The sequence below is a fragment of the Nasonia vitripennis genome (genome assembly GCF_009193385.2).
Source record: "Nasonia vitripennis strain AsymCx chromosome 2 unlocalized genomic scaffold, Nvit_psr_1.1 chr2_random0007, whole genome shotgun sequence".
Taxonomy (NCBI): Eukaryota; Metazoa; Arthropoda; class Insecta; order Hymenoptera; family Pteromalidae; genus Nasonia; species Nasonia vitripennis.
In genome coordinates, this window is record NW_022279614.1 from 2,349,121 (window position 1) to 2,365,056 (window position 15,936).

At 31.4% G+C, this 15,936-nt stretch overlaps 1 protein-coding gene across 5 annotated transcripts in view; it reads left to right on the top strand.

Annotated features, from left to right (window-relative positions):
• Window positions 1-10,334: 10,334 nt before the first annotated feature.
• The window catches only part of LOC100116824 (importin-11), a 337,441-nt gene continuing 331,839 nt past the window's right edge, over window positions 10,335-15,936 (top strand). For 2 of the 5 annotated variants that reach the window (XM_031925208.2, XM_031925210.2), the window contains exon 1: window positions 10,335-10,735. The gene's annotated coding sequence lies outside the window, so the exon portion shown is untranslated. Of the gene's footprint in view, window positions 10,736-11,347; window positions 11,367-15,936 lie in introns of those variants that run through there. The other 3 variants (XM_031925209.2, XM_032601545.1, XM_032601544.1) reach the window with 3 other exon arrangements.

Below are 15,936 nucleotides of genomic sequence, written 5' to 3' on the forward strand. Positions count from 1 at the left end.
TGTTTATGAATGGGAAATGACTCATGGCCTATGAATTTACACATATAATAAGGCGTAATCTGCAGATTTGGTCCGGATGAAAGGGATACTGCTAATAAACATTCGTTCAGATATGATCTTGTTTTTCAAAGTTACCTGTTTGTAAATGAAATATGACGACTGATCTATGTATTTACGTTTAATCACCAGATGTAATCTGCAGGTTTGGTCCGAATGAAAGGGATACTGCGAATAAACATTCGTGCAGATACGATCTTGTTTTTTAAAGATACCTGTTTCTAAATGAAATATGACGACTGCTCTATGTATTTACGTTTATCACAAGACATTATCTGCAGGTTTGGTCCGAATGAAAGAGATACTGCGAATAAACATTCGTGCAGATACGATCTTGTTTTTTAAAGTTATCTGTTTGTAAATGAAAAATGACGACAGCTCTATGTATTTACGTTAATCACCAGACGTAATGTGCAGGTTTGGTCCGAATGAATGGGATACTGCGAATAAACATTCGTGCAGATACGATCTTGTTTTTTAAAGTTACCTGTTTGTGAATGAAAAATAACGACTGCTCTATATATTTACGTTTATCACAAGACATAATCTGCAGGTTTGGTCCGAATGAAAGAGATACTGCGAATAAACATTCGTGCAGATACGATCTTGTTTTTTAAAGTTATCCGTTTGTAAATGAAAAATGACGACAGCTCTATGAATTTACGTTAATCACCAGACATAATCTGCAGGTTTGGCCCAAATGAAAGAGATACTGCGAAAAAAACATTCGTGCAGATACGATCTTGTTTTTTAAAGTTACCTGTTTGTGAATGAAAAATGACGACTGCTCTATGTATTTACGTTTATCACAAGACATAATCTGCAGGTTTGGTCCGAATGAAAGAGATACTGCGAATAAACATTCGTGCAGGTACGATATTGTTTTTTAAAGATACCTGTTTCTAAATGAAAGATGAAGACTGCTCAATGTATTTACTTTTATCACAAGGCTTAATCTGCAGATTTTTGGTCCGAATGAAAGAAACAATGAGAATAAACATTCGTGCAGATTCGATCTTGTTTTTTAAAGATACCGGTTTGTAAATTTACTCATATAACAAGACGTAATCTGCAGATTTGGTTCAAATAAAAAGAATACTGCGAATAAACATACGTGCAGATACGATCTTGTTTTTTGAAGTTACCTGTTTGTGAATGAAAAATGACGACTGCTCTATATATTTACGTTTATCACAAGACATAATCTGCAGGTTTGGTCCGAATGAAAGAGATACTGCGAATAAACATTCGTGCAGATTCGATCTTGTTTTTTAAAGTTATCCGTTTGTAAATGAAAAATGACGACAGCTCTATGTATTTACGTTAATCACCAGACGTAATGTGCAGGTTTGGTCCGAATGAATGGGATACTGCGAATAAACATTCGTGCAGATACGATCTTGTTTTTTCAAGGTATCTGTTTGTGAATGTGAAATGACGCATACTATATAGATTTACGCGTTTCACGAGACGTAATGTGCAGATTTGGCCCAGATGAAACGGATGCTGAGAATAATTATCTGTGCAGTTATAATCAGAGTTTTTAAAAATATTTGTTCATGAATGTGAAATGACGACCGCTCTATGTATTCACGCATATCACTAGAAGTAATCTGCCGATTTCGCCCAGTTGAAAGGGATGCTGAGAATAATTATCTGTGCAGTTATAATAAGAGTTTTTAAAAATATTTGTTCATGAATGTGAAATGACGACTAATCTATGTATTCACGCATATCACATTCGTGCAGGTACGATCTTGTTTTTTAAAGATACCTGTTTCTAAATGAAAGATGAAGACTGCTCAATGTATTTACTTTTATCACAAGGCGTAATCTGCAGATTTTTGGTCCGAATGAAAGAAATAATGAGAATAATCATTCGTGCAGATACGATCTTATTTTTTAAAGATACCGGTTTGTAAATTTACGCATATAACAAGACGTAATCTGTAGATTTGGTTCAAATAAAAAGGATACTGCGAATAAACATACGTGCAGATACGATCTTGTTTTTTAGAGTTACCTGTTTGTGAATGAAAAATGACGACTGCTCTATATATTTACGTTTATCACAAGACATAATCTGCAGGTTTGGTCCGAATGAAAGAGATACTGCGAATAAACATTCGTGCAGATACGTTCTTGTTTTTTAAAGTTACCTGTTTGTGAATGAAAAATGACGACTGCTCTATATATTTACGTTTATCACAAGACATAATCTGCAGGTTTGGTCCGAATGAAAGAGATACTGCGAATAAACATTCGTGCAGATACGGTCTTGTTTTTTAAAGTTACCTGTTTGAAAATGAAAAATGACGACTGCTCTATGTATTTACGTTAATCACCATGCGTAATCTGCAGGTTTGGTCCGAATGAAAGAGATACTGCGAATAAACATTGGTGCAGATATGATCTTGTTTTTTAAAGTTACCTGTTTGTAAATGAAAAATGACGACTGCTCAATGTATTTACTTTTATCACAAGGCGTAATCTGCAGATTTTTGGTCCGAATGAAAGAAATAATGAGAATAATCATTCGTGCAGATACGATCTTATTTTTTAAAGATACCGGTTTGTAAATTTACGCATATAACAAGACGTAATCTGTAGATTTGGTTCAAATAAAAAGGATACTGCGAATAAACATACGTGCAGATACGATCTTGTTTTTTAAAGTTACCTGTTTGTAAATGAAAAATGACGACTGCTCTATATATTTACGTTTATCACAAGACATAATCTGCAGGTTTGGTCCGAATGAAAGAGATACTGCGAATAAACATTCGTGCAGATACGTTCTTGTTTTTTAAGGTTACCTGTTTGTGAATGAAAAATGACGACTGCTCTATATATTTACGTTTATCACAAGACATAATCTGCAGGTTTGGTCCGAATGAAAGAGATACTGCGAATAAACATTCGTGCAGATACGGTCTTTTTTTTAAAGTTACCTGTTTGTGAATGAAAAATGACGACTGCTCTATATATTTACGTTTATCACAAGACATAATCTGCAGGTTTGGTCCGAATGAAAGAGATACTGCGAATAAACATTCGTGCAGATACGGTCTTTTTTTTAAAGTTACCTGTTTGAAAATGAAAAATGACGACTTCTCTATGTATTTACGTTAATCACCATGCGTAATCTGCAGGTTTGGTCCGAATGAAAGAGATACTGCGAATAAACATTGGTGCAGATATGATCTTGTTTTTTAAAGTTACCTGTTTGTAAATGAAAAATGAAGACTGCTCAATGTATTTACTTTTATCACAAGGCTTAATCTGCAGATTTTTGGTTCGAATGAAAGAAATAATGAGAATAAACATTCGTGCAGATACGATCTTGTTTTTTAAAGATACCGGTTTGTAAATTTACGCATATAACAAGACGTAATCTGCAGATTTGGTTCAAATAAAAAGGATACTGCGAATAAACATTCGTGCAGATACGATCTTGTTTTTTAGAGTTACCTGTTTGTGAATGAAAAATGACGACTGCTCTATATATTTACGTTTATCACAAGACATAATCTGCAGGTTTGGTCCGAATGAAAGAGATACTGCGAATAAACATTCGTGCAGATACGTTCTTGTTTTTTAAAGTTACCTGTTTGTGAATGAAAAATGACGACTGCTCTATATATTTACGTTTATCACAAGACATAATCTGCAGGTTTGGTCCGAATGAAAGAGATACTGCGAATAAACATTCGTGCAGATACGTTCTTGTTTTTTAAAGTTACCTGTTTGTAAATGAAAAATGACGACTGCTCAATGTATTTACTTTTATCACAAGGCGTAATCTGCAGATTTTTGGTCCGAATGAAAGAAATAATGAGAATAATCATTCGTGCAGATACGATCTTATTTTTTAAAGATACCGGTTTGTAAATTTACGCATATAACAAGACGTAATCTGTAGATTTGGTTCAAATAAAAAGGATACTGCGAATAAACATACGTGCAGATACGATCTTGTTTTTTAGAGTTCCCTGTTTGTGAATGAAAAATGACGACTGCTCTATATATTTACGTTTATCACAAGACATAATCTGCAGGTTTGGTCCGAATGAAAGAGATACTGCGAATAAACATTCGTGCAGATATGATCTTGTTTTTTAAAGTTACCTGTTTGTAAATGAAAAATGACGACTGCTCTATATATTTACGTTTATCACAAGACATAATCTGCAGGTTTGGTCCGAATGAAAGAGATACTGCGAATAAACATTCGTGCAGATACGTTCTTGTTTTTTAAGGTTACCTGTTTGTGAATGAAAAATGACGACTGCTCTATATATTTACGTTTATCACAAGACATAATCTGCAGGTTTGGTCCGAATGAAAGAGATACTGCGAATAAACATTCGTGCAGTTACGGTCTTTTTTTTAAAGTTACCTGTTTGTGAATGAAAAATGACGACTGCTCTATATATTTACGTTTATCACAAGACATAATCTGCAGGTTTGGTCCGAATGAAAGAGATACTGCGAATAAACATTCGTGCAGATACGGTCTTTTTTTTAAAGTTACCTGTTTGAAAATGAAAAATGACGACTTCTCTATGTATTTACGTTAATCACCATGCGTAATATGCAGGTTTGGTCCGAATGAAAGAGATACTGCGAATAAACATTGGTGCAGATATGATCTTGTTTTTTAAAGTTACCTGTTTGTAAATGAAAAATGACGACAGCTCTATGTATTTACGTTAATCACCAGACGTAATGTGCAGGTTTGGTCCGAATGAATGGGATACTGCGAATAAACATTCGTGCAGGTACGATCTTGTTTTTTAAAGATACCTGTTTCTAAATGAAAGATGAAGACTGCTCAATGTATTTACTTTTATCACAAGGCTTAATCTGCAGATTTTTGGTTCGAATGAAAGAAATAATGAGAATAAACATTCGTGCAGATACGATCTTGTTTTTTAAAGATACCGGTTTGTAAATTTACGCATATAACAAGACGTAATCTGCAGATTTGGTTCAAATAAAAAGGATACTGCGAATAAACATTCGTGCAGATACGATCTTGTTTTTTCAAGGTATCTGTTTGTGAATGTGAAATGACGCATACTCTATAGATTTACGCGTTTCACGAGACGTAATGTGCAGATTCGGCCCAGATGAAACGGATGCTGAGAATAATTATCTGTTCAGTTATAATCAGAGTTTTTAAAAATATTTGTTCATGAATGTGAAATGACGACCGCTCTATGTATTCACGCATATCACTAGAAGTAATCTGCCGATTTCGCCCAGTTGAAAGGGATGCTGAGAATAATTATCTGTGCAGTTATAATAAGAGTTTTTAAAATATTTGTTCATGAATGTGAAATGACGACTGCTCTATGTATTCACGCATATCACTAGATGTAATCTGCAGATTTGGTCAAGATGAAAGGGATACTACGAATAAATATTCGTGCAGATACGATCTTGTTTTGTTAAGGTATCTGTTTGTGAATGTGAAATGACGCATACTCTATAGATTTACGAGTTTCACAAGAGGTAATCTGCAGATTTGGTCCAGATGAAAGGGATGCTGAGAATAATTATCTGTGCAGTTATAATCAGAGTTTTTAAAAATATTTGTTCATGAATGTGAAATGACGACTGCTCTATGTATTCACGCATATGACTAGAAGTAATCTGCAGATTTGGTCCGAAGGGAAGGTATACTGCGAATAAACATTGGTGCAGATACAATCTTGTTTTTTTAAGGTATCTATTTGTGAATGTGAAATGACAAGTGCTCTATCGATTTACGCGTTTCACGAGACGTAACGTGCAGATTTGGCCCAGAGAAAGGGACGCTGAGAATAATTATCTGTGCAGTTATAATCCAATTTTTTTAAAATATTTGTTCATGAATGTGAAATGATGACTGCTCTATGTATTCACGCATATCACTAGACGGAATTTGCAGATTTGGATAATAGGGATGCTGCTAATAGTTATTAGTGCAGGTGTGCACTTTGTATAAAGCAATATGTTTGTGAATATGAAATGACAAAAATCGTTATGTAATCATTTTCTTTATATAAAGAGCACTTACATGAGTTTATCAGTAGGGAAAAATAGATTAATATTAAACAATATAAATTTTTTTAAATAAACCGTAACTTTTTATTAAATAAATGTTTTAAACAAATATTATTATATTATATATGTTTACTATAATACTAAAATATATGTAATACAAATTTATATATATATATATATATATATATATATATATATATATATATATATATATATATATACAGGGTGGGTCATTTTAATCAAACCAGTCTAATAACTCCTAAATTAAGCCATGAACAGAAAAATTGTTCAGATGAAAGTTGTCCAGGATCAAGGGGGACATCTTTTTGTGCAATTAGTTTTGACCTTGAACTCAAATTTCAAGGTCATTTGAAGATCAAATTTTTTTTAAAAATAGGAACCCCTGTTTTTTATAGCAGATTCGGAAAGAACAGGAAATTTTACGTCCGAAACGTCCGATAGTCAACATCCTCTAAAAGCTCTGGCAGTCGATCTCTGAGCAATGCTAAATAGTCATTCTGGTTAACATTTTGACCGAAAAAATATGGCCCAATCAGGTAACCATTAATGATCCCACACCACACCATTAAACTCCATCGGTTTTGATGGTCAATAGCCCTGTACCAGTGGGGATTTACAGGTGACCAGTAGTGACTATTGTGCCTATTTAATTGACCATCACTGCGAAATATAGCCTCGTAAGAAAACATAACAAATCTGAAAAAATCTGGATCATTTTGTAAAACTGGCAAAAGTTAATACGCATTAGAAAATGGCGTGGCCTCAGCTCATGAACTAATCTTATGTGGTAATCGTGATAGTGGAGATTATTGAGAATTCTCAATGCTGTTCTTCGTGGTATACCGATTTCTCTTTCAATTTGTCGACTACTAATTTGTGGATTGAGATGAACATCTGCTAAGGCAGCTATAACCTTAGGATCATTTTCCTTGTATTCGTGGTGTCTGCGTTGACGACGAAGATGTCCATCATGAGCTTTTCGAATTAATCTGAGTAATGTGTCGTGAGTAGGACGCCTTCTTAGAGGAAAGCGTTCAGCGTAGAGTCGCACCGCGGCTCTGGCATTGTTTTGGGTTTCGCCTAAGATCATTATCATATCAACAATTTCATTGGATTGATAATCGCCCATGTTGAAAATTTTGTTTATAATAAGAAAAACTATTTTATTTACATTCACTCTTTATTGAAATTGAAATTAAACCAAAATAAGAAAGTGACAACAAATAAGGAGGAATTTTCAAACTGTATAATTTTTAAATCAAATTTGTAACTTCTTATTTTCTTACGTTAAGACATTGTGATTTAAATTGAAGACAGCGTGAGAACAATCGTTAGAATTCATATTAGATTAAAGAAATTCAACTTAAAAAAAAAAACATCTAAACTGGAAGTGATGCACTTTGGCAAATACAATTATTAAAAATTTTTTTTAATATTACAAAAGCAAAATGCTGTTTAATATTTTATCTTAAATAATGTATTTTTGAACATCGTACCTTTATTGTTTAACCATTCTTTACGCTTTTGAAACGTTAAACTTTTACTTGACTCTGCTTCGACCGTGAATGAATTGACAACATTGATTTTTAACGTTCCATTTCCCACTCCCATTAAGAACTCAGATATTTAAAATTATCATGTTTACTTCAAAATTTACTTTTGACCACTAAAAATTTGTTAACGAATGTTAAATAAGCATCCTAGTGAGAGGCAAGGGGACTCACAGTAAACAAGCACCCCAGTGAGAGGCAAGGGGACTCACGTTAAAAAAGCACCCGAAAGGGAACATAATCCTAATACGTCCACGTCGTTGTTCCTGGGTAGCGCTGAAATGAGGGAATTATTTTGTTTTCAAGGTAAATATTTTCATGGTCATTGTCACATTGGGTTTCAATATTCATCATAAAAGTACATTAACTACGATTATTCTATCAGAAAATGCGATTAAATAGCAATTACAGTATTTCTTAACATTTGACCTTGAAATGACCTTGTGAAGGTCATGAAAAAAATTTTGAAATACCGTTTCGGACGTAAAATTTCCTGTTCTTTCCGAATCTGCTATCAAAAATAGGGGTTCCTAGTTAAAAAAAAAATTTGACCTTCAAATGACCTTGAAATTTGAGTTCAAGGTCAAAAATAATTGCACAAAAAGATGTCCCCCTTGATCCTGGACAACTTTCCTCTGAACAATTTTTCTGTTCATGGCTTAATTTAGGAGTTATTAGACTGGTTTGATTAAAATGGCCCACCCTGTGTGTATATATATATATATATATATATATATATATATATATATATCCGAGCCGTGCGACTGCGCACTCCAAGCAGATGTGAATTTTTAATATTTTAACGTTTTCATCAATTATCTATAGTCATCCCTGTTGATAAATCTCAAATGAGATCTCTACTATTAGGTTTACTATTGTATTGGGTTTACTTTTAAAATAGTCTTATAAAGTTTGTTATAACTGAAAATTATTTTTTAAATAGTAAAACCATATTCAAAAATAGATGCATCAAACCATTTTGAGCAATATTTTGATTTTAAAATATTAGAGATGAAAATTTTAGGTGAGAAACTCATAGTGATTCTAAAATCAATAAAGTGTCATTCTATTATTGACAACTGAATTTTTTCTATTTATAAAATTTTAAAAATCAACTTTTTGCATGTGTATCAAACGTTATTTTTTGATACAGGGGGCGGAAATGTGCTTGAACGCACGGGGAGCGTGCGTAATGGTGCACTTTACGACAACTATATCGAAGTATATTTTAAATACTGACTTATTTAATAATTTAGATAAGTATTCAATAAAATGATAATTAAATTAATTGATCTTTATGTAAGGATATAACATATGATTTTGTATAAAATTACATAATTTTCTATACTTATAGTGATCGTTAGTGTAACAAAAATTCTACACATAACAGTTTCTATTTAATGATTTTAGACTAAAACAGAAGATAACTGAAAAAAACAAGAAATTTTCAGCAGAAGAATGTCGGAATTGAGACAAAGACAACAGTTATTTACAGGTATGATTAGATTTTTTTTCAGTTTTTTTTTTAGTTTACCATGGATGATACCAGATTTTAACAGTTATCAACAGTTACGTTATTACCTTGGAAAATATCGAAGGATTCGAGTTTCTTTTCTTAAATACAAAGAGGCCCTATAGTCCAACTCATAAAAACTCTGAGCCTGTCGCGGACGTGGGCTCTTGACTCGGCTAGTTGGCACCCGAAATCTGTCCCCACCAACGTTTCCGTGCACGTTCGAACATGTGCTCGCTTTGTTCTACGATGCGACTCTCGCAACAACACTGTACTATTGTGACGTCACATTGCATCTCGCTGTGCGTGGGATAGGTAGATTTAAGTTTATGGGACATATTAATATTCACGTATGATATTCAAATTTTTGGTAACTAGATTTGGTGCGTAGGGTTCTTGTTTTTAAGTTTTAGTTTGACATTTTCTTATTCATCGGTGCAGTCACCGGTAATTCGAACATTTTCGAATTGATGCAGGGTCGCCCGATGGCTGACTTCAGGGGACAAAACAGATCGCTTTTACCGCAATGCCCCCCCCCCCTTAAGTTGTCATTTGAGCGACTCTCCGAATAATTGTGACCCCAGCACTGGCCAAAAACTGGCCATTAAGTTGATTACCGATTCTACCAACACGTCCTTACCCGCGTAAAAATATTATATGAGATCTCATATGACTGAAATTCGTACTGAGATCTACATGAGATCTATATGAGATCTATATAAGATCGCATATGAGATCTCACGTAGATCTCACGTAGATCTCATATACATCTCATATAAATCTCATATAGATCTCAGTACGAATTTCAGTCATATGAGATCTATATGAGATCCATATGAGATCTACATGAGATCTCATATAATATTTTCACGCTGGTATCCATATATTTTCTAAAGGCTTAATCATTTTAAGACTTAACGTTTTTTTGAGGCCAAAACTTTTTATGCTCCATCATTTTTATATAAAAATAATATCTAAAAAAGTTTGACGTAGGGCTGGTGGCCCGGAGATGCCCAGCCTAACTCTTGCACAAAAAGCCATGGCTTTCTGCTGTGTAAGTCAGTGCGGCCTGAAGTTAGCCACTGTGAGCGTTCCCTGCACTTCCGGCGGGCGGCGACTATTTCTCCTCCGTGCGGTATAGCCAAATAGCTTCGATAATAAATTCTCTGCAACTGTGTAGTTCTTTGCTCTTATTTCAAATAAATTGTTTTATTGTTTTGACTTAGTGGAACTAATATATATATATATATATATATATATTTGTGTGTATATATATATAATTATATATATATATGGTAAATTTATAATAAATTTATAAAATTTATAATTATTATATGTAACCGAAATTCTGTTTAACAAGTGGATTATCACCCAACAAGTCTGAAAAACCGACTAATAGCTTGTATTTTTTTGACATTTTTACTCTTATATACGTTATAATTGCCAATTTTTTGTATCAAAATAATGTTTGGTATCATGAATTAAAACAAAAAAAAAATGTATAAAGGAACAAATATTCTTCTCAAATATATTTTTTAAAAAGGTAAATACTAGTAAAGATTCAAATATTATCATTTATATCATGTATACCACCTATAGTTTTGAAGGTTATAAGACATTTTTAACTAAAAATATTTTCAAATTATATAACAATGATAAAATGATGATATATATGTATATCATTCAATTTTAATTAAGTTGTTTTAGTGACAACCAATGTTTGGTTGGTATTAATGATTCAGAAAAGATATTTTGTAAAAACTCCAAGTTTATTAAGTGTTGAGGTTAACTGTATTTTTATAAGCTTGTAATATAAAAAAATGTGTAAAAAATTAAAAATTAAAGCAACTCTTAGACTATTTAGTAAAAATTCAAATCTTAAATCAGGATAATTAATTTTTTTTTTTTATTATATTTTATGTTTTTAATAAGAGTAATTTGAATATTTTTCTTTCTATATCATTAATGATATTTATTAAAAAAAAGTAAGGAAAATGTAATAAACTGTGAAAATTTATAACGTAATTTGGTTATATATTAAAGATTTACATACAGTCCAGTTAGTACTTATTGTAATATTTCTCAAAAAAATAGGACACAAGATAAGTTCGGCTCTTGATAAAAAAAAATTCAAGTTGATGAGTTTGAGCGGGCAAAGCACACGTATGATTTAGGTAGTAATACAAATTTTCTATTTGGTAGTATAAAAAAGCATAATCAAGTTGAAAGAAAATTTTGCACTAATATTGAGCTTAATTGATATTATTGTTGATATTAAGTTTGGTCTGATGTTAAATATGTAGAAAAGATAATCAATGTTTTGTTGATTTGTCATATATTTTCATGTAATTGACAGTGTACTAACATCCATAACAAATAATAAAATAATGACGTCATTAAATAATGTTATTTCTTATTTGAATTTGTGTTACACTCAATAATGTAAACCTACTATGAAAAAGCAGATGACAATCAGCTGATTATTAGCTGATAATCAGCTGATAATTTGCTGATAATCAGCTGATAATTTGCTGATAATCGTGTCAAAACATCAGCTGATTATCAGGTGATATTAGCTTAATATTTTTATTTAAACTGATAGTTACAAATATGCGTTTATATGAGATAAAATGCTAATGATAATCAGCTGATTATCAGGTGATAATCATCAAAAAAATTTTAACTTTCAGTATATTTTTTCGAAGTTGTTCGATTTATTCAAAAAATTTTTTAAATATTAATAAATAAAAATTTTGTAGCTCACAGCCAGTGTTTTAGTGTTATTATCTGGATGGTAAAACCATATTGTCCCTTATTATGTGAATTTTATAAATTTTATTAATTTCAAACAACTTCGAAAAAATATACTGAAAGTTAAAAATTTTTTGATGATTATCACCTGATAAACAGCTGATTGTCATTAGCATTTTATCTCATATAAACGCATATTTGTAACTATCAGCTTAAATAAAAATATTATGCTGATATCACCTGATAATCAGCTGACGTTTTGACATGATTATCATCAGATTATCAGCTAATAATCAGCTGATTGTCATTTGCTTTTTTTCAGTAGGGCATTTATTAAGGTCATATTTTAAGGTCATTTAATAACGTCATTAATGACATCATTGTTTCTAGTAGAGTATACAAAGTTCTAAGTATTTGTATTTTTGTGGTGTATGGGTAAAATGTTATAAGTCATATTTTCTTGGTAATAAAAAAATAACATTTGTATTAGATTTGATCTGTTTAAATATCTTATTTGCCTTTGAAATATTGAAATTTTTTTAAACAATCTTCTATTATCTAAACAAGCACATAACATCATGACTTAAGTTGATAGTATGAAAATTTGTATCCCTGAAAACTGTTTTGGATACACTTGACAAATATATCATAAATTTTTAGTTTATTATCTTGTATTTTATGTAACTATCAAACATCCTTAATATTACTGAAATTCGATTCACAAATGAAAAATGAGCTGGGATTGAGAAAAATCCATAATTATCATTATTAGATACCAAATTAAACACTTAAGTATCTTAATACTTAGTTTTTTAGATACATTAGTGGAAAAAAAACTGTAATAAATTGTAATAAATTGTAATAAAACGTAAAAAAATGTAAGAAAATGTAAGAAACTGCAAGAAACTGCACCCTTTTGCATTTCTGACCTTTTTTTTCATACGCTTTTGTACACTTTCTTACATTTTCAGATTTGTTAACTTTTTTTTATACTTTATTACATTTTATTACATATGTTATTTTACCGCCTAATATAGTCAATATATTTTTTTAATTATTAATTTTATAATAAAATGTAACAATGCATATGAAATTGTAAGAAAAAGTAAAAGGATGTAAGCAGAAGTAAGAAAATAAAAAAGTCGCCATATTCTTATATAATATTACGCTTAAAGACAATTTTTTACATTTTGTTATACTTTTTACGTATTGTTACATTTGTCGTTTCAAAGAAGAGACCCCCATAAAATCCTGGATCAATGGATTTGTGATAAATTGTAATAAATCGTAACAAAATGTAATAAAATGTAGCAAACTGTAATAAAATGTAAAAAAGGTTCGAAATCCAACAAAAACGTACAAAATGGTACGAGTTGTTAAATTTTTTTATATTTCATTACACTTTATTACATTTTTTATTTTCACTAGGGTAAGAAAACAAAAAATGTGTCGCTGGCATGATGATGACTTGTGTTTCTTTGCTGATTTGCTACACAAATTTTTTCTACACAGTCTATACAAATTAAAATTTGTGTATTTATTGTGTTCTCATAGTTGAACTTGGTTGTGGCACTAACCTATTAGTCAAGTTTTCTTTTTAGTAAACTAGCAAAATCTAGTGTGCTTTGTGCTTATTTTTACTGCACGCGGTCTCTTTATTATAATATTTCAAAAGTATTCAAAAGTCTAACATATACTTTGCAATTAAGTATGCATCTGTATTTGATTGATGTTCTTCCAAAAAGATAAGTAAAACAAACCAGTTAAGAAACATTCTAGTTTTTAAGGTTAGAAAATATTAATATGGTAGAAAATAAGCTAGAATTATTTATATAAACTAGAAAATCATATTATTAACTATAATCGTTAAAATAATAAACTGAATAATAGACTCAGATCAAAATATTAAACTTAAACCATACTAAAACGTTTTAAATTTTGGTGTCATTTAACTAGATGTCTAGCCATAACTAATCAAATCGAGTTTTAAAAGCCATACCCTGTTGAAAATAATGACGTCATTGACTGACGTCATTAAATGACGTTAAATGACGTCATTAGATGACGTCATCTAAAGCTACAAATTGGAACCTTTTATGACGTCATTATTTTCAACAGGTTGTACTTCTAAATACTTATACTCTTAAATACTTCAAAATTGATGAAATGGTTGCCTATATAGGTGCTACCATCCGGATGGTAATAATAATAATAATAATAATAATAATCTGTAGATTCATTATTATTATTATTATTATTATTATTATTATTATTACCATCCGGATGGTAGCACCTATATAGGCAACCATTTAACTTGAGAAAATGTTGTTTTATGTTTTTAATTCTGTTGTTAGTATTCACAGCTGATGACCTGTGTTTGTTATTAACTATTTGGAGCATAAAATTAATTTATTCTAAAACCATTTTAAACAAATATCGTTAGAATATATAGGTCCACGATCTTTATAAAGTTAATGTAATATGCATGCTTCATTTAAGTTTATGTTGTCTGGTTAAACAAATAAATAGATATTATTTCTATTAACATAATAATAGTACAAAATGTCTTGTTTAATGAAACTAAACTTAAAATTAACCTATTTAAACATTCATTGTGCTTGTCGAGTACATGAGATAAAAATTTTACATTTTGCTTGTATTTAGTGATTAGGGTAAAAATTTCAAATCAGCCAATTAGAATAATTGCATAATGAATTTCAATTTTTAATTATTTACCAGCTTTTGGCATTTTAAAAAGAGTATATATCAGTGGGTTTTGATTTATAGTTTGGAAGCTATTATCTTCCAAAATTGAAAAACATGACCTAATGCTTAATTAGGTCTTATACATTTTTTGAATTGCTTCTGAACTCTGTATCAAAACCTATTGATATGTACTCCTTTTCAAAATGCCAAAAGCTGATGAATAATTTTAAATCAAAAATATTATGTATCTATGTCAATTCCCTTATTTCAGATTTTTCTTCTAATCACCGATGACAAGCAAAATGTCAAATTTTTATGTCATGTACTCGAAGCCACAATGAATGTTTCAATGGGTATATTTTGAGTTTAGTTTTGTTAGACAAGACATTTTCCATTATTCTCATGCTAATATAAATAATCCTATATCATATTAAAGTGTTACTAATTTTTCTCGTGTGTTTGTTTTCTTATTTGTGTAACAATCCTGATTTTCAGCGAAAACTAGCGCAAATTTTTTCCTCTTTATTTTAGTAATACTATATTACGATACATGTGACTTAAAGTAGCCGATTATTGCACAGCGTGTATTAGCGCCCGAACGCAGCCAGGGTGATAAAACGCCGTGCACTGATCGGCTGCTTAGTTCATGAGTAACGTATTAGTGCATTACGATTCGTGTGACCTACGTGGTACTTTATTACACGGCGCGTAGTTAGCGCCCAAGCGTAGCGAGGGCGATACTGCAGCGCCTTGTAATAAAATACCAACTTAGGTTAAAAGTATCGTATACTATTTTATAGCATCTGTCTGCCCTAAGTCCGCTATGTCACAACTATCCGTCCCTACTGAAAAAACCGCGCGATTATTCGCGTGCTTAATCGCGGAAATAATTGCGCAATTAATCGCGTTAATTTATCGAAGTTTTTTCGACGCGATCAGTCGCACGATTAACCGCGGGACGAATTGCGCGAGTTAGATGAAACGCGCAATTCGTCCCGCGATTAATCGTGCGACTAATCGCGTCGAAAAAACTTCGATAAATTAACGCGATTAATTGCGCATCGATAAATGAACACGATTTATTGCGGTCCGCATTTATGTCACGGATAGTTGTGACATAGCGGACTTAGGGCAGGCAGATGCTATAAAATAGCATATGATACTTGTAACCTAAGTTGGCATTTTATTACACGGCGCTGCAGTATCGTTAATTACGCGCAGCTAACTACGCACCATGTAATAAAGTGCCACTTAAGTCCCACGTATCGTAATGTACTATTATAGCAC